This window comes from Schistocerca serialis, chromosome 3 (assembly GCF_023864345.2).
Source record: "Schistocerca serialis cubense isolate TAMUIC-IGC-003099 chromosome 3, iqSchSeri2.2, whole genome shotgun sequence".
NCBI lineage: Eukaryota > Metazoa > Arthropoda > Insecta > Orthoptera > Acrididae > Schistocerca > Schistocerca serialis.
Genome location: NC_064640.1, coordinates 840,001,679 through 840,010,014, shown reverse-complemented (window position 1 = coordinate 840,010,014; position 8,336 = coordinate 840,001,679). Strand labels below are relative to the sequence as shown.

At 45.2% G+C, this 8,336-nt stretch overlaps 1 pseudogene; it reads left to right on the top strand.

The window, feature by feature from the left end:
* Window positions 1-279: 279 nt before the first annotated feature.
* Window positions 280-396, top strand: LOC126472196 (5S ribosomal RNA; annotated as a pseudogene).
* Window positions 397-8,336: the final 7,940 nt, after the last annotated feature.

The window sequence follows — 8,336 nt, the reverse complement described above, 5'->3', positions numbered from 1 at the left end:
AAAACAGTGTGATAAAAAACTGTATGCCTGAGTGCTATAATACAACAAATTAAGTGCCAATAATTGTTTCATCTTTCCATCTCGCACCAAGGTTCCACTCAATGATATACTGATTTGGCTTATCAATAAATCGAGAGCATCTTTTATCAAGTACTTGGAACCAATACCTTGTAAAATGAGCTTGTCCTTGTGTACTGTGACATTGTGGTTGCAATTTATTCTTACGATGGGCACTTTCCTTGTCACATAGTAATTTTGTACGAAGTCTAATGATTTGCAGGCAATGGCCTTGCCGCAGTGGGTACACCGGTTCCCGTGAGATCACCGAAGTTAAGCGCTGTCGGGCGTGGCTGGCACTTGGATGGGTGACCATCCAGCTGCCATGTGCTGTTGCCGTTTTTCGGGGTGCACTCAGCCTCGTGATGCCAATTGAGGAGCTACTCGACCGAATAGTAGCGGCTCCGGTCAAAGAAAACCATCATAACGACCGGGAGAGCGGTGTGCTGACCACACGCCCCTCCTATCCGCATCCTCAATCAGGATGACACGGCGGTCGGATGGTCTCGATGAGCCACTTGTGGCCTGAAGACGGAGTGCTAATGATTTGCACGTTTTTACATTTCACACTATTTTCCAGCACGCGAATAATTTCACGTAATCTAAGTCTGTCATCTTCAAAAGATGTCAGTGTTGTAGATTACGTTGTTAGTGATTTCATATATGTCTCTCGTGTAGGGACACTTGTGGTAGCTGTTTCTTCTGTGTCAGGAGACAGTTTTATTGTTTTTACAGTAACACTTTCACGTTTGTGTGGCAATTTTCTATTCATCATCACTAATTGTGGCTTATTCGGCACATCAGAAAACGTAGGAACTGCATTCCATACCAATGTCTTCTTTTCCGCGCTCATGAACTGGTTTGACTCGAAATGTAACGCACAAAACTTCACGTTATTGTGCAAATAAAGGACATATTTTTGCAGCAGGTCCTGTCTTCTATTATTTATTAACATTTTATTGCTCCTAAAAAAGAAAAACAAATTCAGTAATTCAATACAGTTTAGAGAAAAATCGTAAATAAAGAGCACTCTAATGTGATGTTTCATACCTCTCAGGGTCCTTAGGAAACCTGAAGAATGACAAATGTGGTGTCTTCTTCATATTATTACTGCAATTGATTGCGCTACATACGCTGCCTTTCGCAAAAACCATATTAAAAATTAATATAAACGATACTGTTTACATTTACTGAATACCGTATTCAGCCGTGTAGCTTCTCCACCGCTTGGGGCGCTGTTGTCGCTGTGTATAACAAAAGTCAGCGAGAGTGTCGCGACTGTATATATTAGACTGTGCTACAACTATGTTGGATGATAGCCCACACTTCATTTCTGCCTGTAAAAGAATTGCTCGATTTGGATGAATAGCATCGACACCTCTGCAACTCACACACAACACAGACCCAATACGCCAATTAAATGCAGAAAGATGCTCTATGCCGGCCGAAGTGGCCGTGCGGTTAAAGGCGCTGCAGTCTGGAACCGCAAGACCGCTACGGTCGCAGGTTCGAATTCTGCCTCGGGCATGGATGTTTGTGATGTCCTTAGGTTAGTTAGGTTTAACTAGTTCTAAGTTCTAGGGGACTAATGACCTCAGCAGTTGAGTCCCATAGTGCTCAGAGCCATTTGAACCATTTGAACCAAAGATGCTCTATGTTTCTATCTTTCTGCCAGCAACTTAATTTCTTTTGCAGCAATTGTCACCCCATTGTGAAGACGAGAAACAAGTTTTATGGTCTACCATATCATAATTGACATCAACTTCCTTCCTCCCATCCACCACACACACTGTGGATGTCCCATAACTTATAACAATGAAAACAGATTTATAATGACAGAATTTTTCCATGATTATGGTACAAATTTTCAGGAGTGATTGAGAAAAGTAATTGTGTGTATTTTATGTAAACGACCCTGGACTGGAAATGACTAAGTCAAAAGTTAGAATCAAAATCGTTCTGATACTTCCGACTGTGGCCTTCTTCTACAGAAAGTTCCTTGCTTTCCCTATTTTTATCTTATGGGATTTAACTGCTAGGGTCATCAGTCCCTAAGCTTACACACTACTTAACCTAAATTATCCTAAGGACAAACACACAAACCCATGCCTGAGGGAGGACTCGAACCTCCGCCAGGACCAGCCGCACAGTCCATGACTGCAGCGCCCAAGACCGCACGGCTAATCCCGCACGGCTTGAGAGTTGGTAGTGAAGCGGGAATGTGTCGGATAGCTGTTTATAAGCCAGTGGCGCAGTGGGCCAGTCTTATTGCTGCATCCATGCAATGTGCTCAAGCTGTAGGACGTGATGACTATAATCGACATAAAACATGTCCACACAATGGTACATTTATTTGTCGCAAGTAAATACGGAACTGATTGACAAATCTTGTAATGCCGAAAGTCTGTACTCTCACGACAGCGTAATCGCAGTAACGGGTGTTGCGCAATAGATGTACTCGAACACTGTTCCCAGAGGGTGTACACTCCTCAGTGATCGAACATGTGGTCCGATTGCGTAACCGTGGAAAAACGATGGACGTGTCAGGACGAAACTAGTAACTGTATTCTGCCCTGCGGGACGCCGTGTACTTCGCAGTCACGATATATCAAGACGGATGAACGGACGGTGATGTATAAATAATACTGCCCGCATTGTGGGGAGTTCATGTTAAGCTCGACGCATGTGACCCATGGCAAGCAGAATCATACACTTGGGGACAAGTCTACACTGGTCCGGTGCTCAACTCTCACAACTGGTATCGGCTTTGTCTTGTGCGTGCCTGCGAGCACCGCAGCGTTGTCAATATTTTGCCTAACGGTAAATCTGCGGGCGCGTCGATGGATGCCAAGAACCGCTAGCTTGGGCTGGCTATAACTACGGCTCACCCATATCTCGGCGTGACTGCGACAGTAGTATGGACCAAAACAAGACAAAAATGACCATTGAAAATGGCCTCAAAAGTGCATGAGTACTTGTTCATCTTTACTACTGTGAGACACATCTGTTCCACTAATCAAGTGCTTCTAGTTCTTAAGTTATACATTTTTGGGCCCATGTTTAGTACACAATTTTTACTTATGTTGGTTCATACTACATCCTTCCAAAAATATGGAAAGAAAAGAGCGTGCAGTAGAAGAGGCCCAGTGTCAGAGGTATCAGAACGATTTTCTCTTGTTTCAGGACCGGGCACTCTTACCTCAAATTGATACATTTACCATTCTCCATCACCCCTAAAATTTTGTCACATCATCGAGTCACCCTGTATGTTGTCCAGCTGCTTGTTGTCACATTTTCTGCCGTTGCTCTGAAGATGAAGACTTCAGGTAAATATGAATATTCTGTATAGTGAACATCTGGTGTTTTGATTGTTGCAACCTCTCATCATTCAAACAATAGTGTAAATAAGCGACGGAAAAGAACCTGTGAACTAATAAATAATAATTAATGGAGCCTAGAAAATTCCATCAGTCATTTGACAATTATGAAAGGCTACCATAACCGACACAGCACTGCAGTGCGTGCTCTTAGGTTTCATAGGATTTGGTTAATTAATTTCATTGAGGTATTTAACAATTAAAACAGAGGAAGACGAAAAACATCTGACTCAAAATTCACTTTTCCAGCAAGATTTGAAGACTGGTGCAGTGACAAAGCATTGTGCGTTCTGATGAATCCCAATATCTTCTACATCATGCCGATAGGAGGATGTAAATCCATCGTCTTATAGTGGAACAGCTCCTCGACCCCTGTAGTGCAGGACAGAGACAAACTGGTGGCGACTCCATTATGTTCTGGGGAACATACACTACTGGCCATTAAAATTGCTATACCAAGAATAAATGCAGATGATAAACGGGTATTCATTGGACAAATATATTATACTAGAACTGACATGTGAGTACATTTTCACGCACTGTGGGTGCATAGATCCTGAGAAATCAGTACCCATAACAACCACCTCTGGCCGTAATAACGGCCTTGATATGCCTGGGCATTGAGTCAAACAGAGCTTGGATAGCGTGTACAGGTACAGCTGCCCATGCAGTTTCAACACGATCCCACAGTTCATCAAGAGTAGTGACTGGCGTATTGTGACGACCCAGTTGCTCGGCCACCATTGACCAGACGTTTTCAATTGGTGAGAGATCTGGAGAATGTGCTAGCCAGGGCAGCAGTCGAACATTTTCTGTGTCCAGAAAGGCCCGTACAGGACCTGCAACATGTGGTCGTGCATTATCCTGCTGAAATGTAGGGTTTCGCAGGGATCGAATGAAGGGTAGAGCCACGGGTCGTAACACATCTGAAATGTAAGTCCACTGTTCAAAATGCCGTCAATGCGAATAAGAGGTGACCGTGACGTGTAACCAATGGCACCCCATACCATCACGCCGGATTATACGCCAGTATGGCGAAGACGAATACACGCTTCCAATGTGCGTTCACCGCGATGTCGCCAAATACGGATGCGACCATCATGATGCTGTAAACAGAGCCTGGAATCATCCGAAAAAATGACGTTTTTCCATTCGTGCACCCAGGTTCGTCGTCGAGTACACCATCGCAGGCGCTCCTGTCTGTGATGCAGCGTCAAGGGTAACCGCAGCCACGGTCTCTGAGCTGATAGTCCATGCTGCTGCAAACGTAGTCAAACTGTTCGTGCAGATGGTTGTTGTCTTGCAAACGTCCCCATCTGTTGACTCAGGGATCGAGACGTGGCTGCACGATCCGTTACAGCCATGGAGGCCGTTAGGATCCAGCACGGCGTTTCGTACTACCCTCCTGATCCCACCGATTCCATATTCTGCTAACAGTCATTGGATCTCGACCAACGCGAGCAGCAATGTCGCGATACGTAAACCGCAATCGCAATAGCCTACAATCCGACCTTTATCAAAGTCGGAAACGCGATGGTACGCATTTCTCCTCCTTACATGAGGCATCACAACAACGTTTCACCAGGCAACGGCGGTCAACTGCTGTTTGTGTATGAGAAATCGGTTGGAAACTTTCCTCATGTCAGCACGTTGTAGGTGTCGCCACCGGCGCCAACCTTGTGTGAATGCTCTGAAAAGCTAATCATTTGCATACCACAGCATCTTCTTCCTGTCGGTTAAATTTCGCGTCTGTAGCACGTCATCTTCGTGGTGTAGCAATTTTAATGGCCAGTAGTGTACATGTGGGCACCCGTGCATCTAGTGAAGCTCGTGAAAGCCACCATGATGGCCAAGGAGTATCGTAGGCTAGTGGCAGACCATATATACCCCTTCATGATGATAATGTTTCCCGATGGTAGTGGCATTTTTCAAGATAATTCACCATGTTACAAGGCCAGGTGTTTTATGGAGTGGTTCGAGGAACACAGAGGCGATTTCCAATTAATGCGCTGGCCCCCCAACTCGCCAGATCTAAACCCGATTGAACACATCTGGGACGTGCATAAACGTCGTGTCAGAGCTCATTAGGTGACTTGTGTGTGCAAATGTGATGCCAACTCCGTCCAGCGACCTACCAAGGCCTCATTGCTTCCATGTCACGATGCATCGCTGCTGTTATCCATGCTAAAGGTGAACATACCGGCTATTAGGTAAGTGGTCATAATGTTGTGGCTGATAAGTGTAAGTTTACCACAGAGTAAATGATAGAGACATTGAGAGTTACTCGTAAAATAACCTTCCTTAAATTTTCCAACTCACTGTCACTTATTACGTTCGAACTGTTCAGAATGTTTCATCATCATTACAAGTAAATATGTAGTGGACGTAGTAGGGTAATTCAGCTCCAGTCCTGGAAGAATTTCAACTATCAGGGAGTTTTCTGGATGGCTTCTTTTATATAATAATTTTTTGAAACAAAGTAAGTGATTTGAGAACATTTGTCTTGCTATCTGTACAATAACACTTGAACAGCGTCTTTTCCTTGGTCATTGTTTTGTGATAGCGATAACACATGTCAGTACATGGGAATCATAATGTAGCGCATATTTATTCAAATAACTAATGGTCAGTATATCTCAGAAGGAAGCAGGAGTGCAGCGACCTTATTACTTAACGAACAGCAACATATAAAACATGTATAATGACTGTCATTTTTGTTGTAATATTGTTAAAGAATTATCTGCAGAATTAATGTAATTACACAAGAAAGAACTCGTTGCCTGCTTGGTGCTAATGAGACAGGTGCTTGGTACATTAGTCTGAGCAGATTGACTGCTTTCTCCCTTCAAACGTTGGAAAGATTTTGTTCCACTCTCTGCTTGCTCTTAAGGGAAACGTGACAGGCGTAGCACGCCACATATTCTACATCTACATCTACACCCATACTCCGCAAGCCACCTGACGGTGTGTGGCGGAGGGTACTTTGAGTACCTCTATCGGTTCTCTCTTCTATTCCAGTCTCGTATTGTTCGTGGAAAGAAAGATGGGCGGTATGCCTCTGTGTGGGCTCTAATCTCTCTGATTTTAACCTCATGGTCTCTTCGAGAGATATACGTAGGAGTGAGAAATATACGGCTTGACTCCTCGGTGAAGGTATGTTCTCGAAACTTCAACAGAAGCCCGTATCGAGCTACTGAGCGTCTCTCCTGCAGTCTTCCACTTCAGTTTATGTATCACCTCCGTAACGCTTTCGCGATTACTAAATGATCCTGCAACGAAGCGCGCTGCTCTCCGTTGGATCTTCTCTATCTCTTCTATCAACCCTATCTGGTACAGATCCCAAACTGTTGAGCAGTATTCAAGCAGTGGGCGAACAAGTGCACAGTAACCTACTTCCTTTGTTTTCGGATTGCATTTCCTTAGGATTCTTCCAATGAACCTCAGTCTGGCATCTGCCTTACCGACGATCAACTTTATATGGTCATTCCATTTTAAATCACTCGTAATGGCAACTCCCAGATAATTTATGGAATTAAATGCTTCCAGTTGCTGACCTGCTATATTCTAGCCAAACGATAAAGGATCTTTCTTTCTATGTATTCGCAGCACATTACACTTGTCTACATTGAGATTCAATTGCCATTCCCTGGACCATGCGTCAATTCGTTGCAGATCCTCCTGCATTTCAGTACAATTTTCCATTGATACAACCTCTCCCTGCCTCCGTTGGATAAGCAGCTGCAGCAGCAAGTCGTATACTCCTAGCTCACTCATTTGTTACATAGTTTAATTCTTAATTCCTTTGCGTGTTTTTGGTACTTGCATTGTTTAATTCATAAATTTCGGGCGTATTATAGTATTTGAGAGTTGTAGCATCGCGTTTTAGTACCTGAATAGTGTAAAATCGCGTAGTCTCCTTCCGCCGCCGAGCAGTGTGTCAGCAGTGCGCAAGTAGCAGAATTACTGCATTTACTAGGCAATCTTGTATTTTAATAACCGTTTAAATTTTGTGTCGATTTGTTTGCGCTCTCTGTAGATTAGTTCAGACGTTCTTTGCACAACCGTTTTTAGCATGGTTAGGGACTGCAAGTGCTGTGTTCGGATGCAGGCTGAGTTGGCATCCCTTCGCGCCCAGTTTCAGGCAGTGTTGGCTTCGGTCACACAGCTTGAGGCTGTTGCCAATGGGCATCACTGTGGGGGTCCGGAAGGGGGTTTGTCGGGGATGGCCAGCTTGTCCCACGCATCCCCCGATCGGACTACGACTGTGGTTGCCCGGGATACTGCCCGCATTGAGGCTGATCCCTCACCTGTGGTAGAGTGGGAGATCGTCTCAAGGTGTGGCAGGGGGCGAAAGACATTCCGGAGGGCTGAACGGAAGGCCTCTCCAGTTTGTCTGACGAACCGGTTTCAGGCTCTGTCTCAGGCTGATACTGATCTTCGGCCTGACATGGCTGCTTGTCCTGTTCCAGAGGTTGCCCCTCAGTCTGCAAGATCCGGGTGGTCGCAGAGGGTGGGCTTACTGGTAGTTGGGAGCTCCAACGTAAGGCGCGTAATGGGGCCCCTTAGGGATATGGCAGCAAGAGAGGGGAAGAAAACCAATGTGCACTCCGTGTGCATACCGGGGGGAGTCATTCCATATGTGGAAAGGGTCCTTCCAGATGCCATGAAGGGTACAGGGTGCACCCATCTGCAGGTGGTCGCTCATGTCGGCACCAATGATGTGTGTCGCTATGGATCCGAGGAAATCCTCTCTGGCTTCCGGCGGCTATCTGATTTGGTGAAGACTGCCAGTCTCGCTAGCGGGATGAAAGCAGAGCTCACCATCTGCAGCATCGTCGACAGGACTGACTACGGACCTTTGGTACAGAGCCAAGTGGAGGGTCTGAATCAGAGGCTGAGACG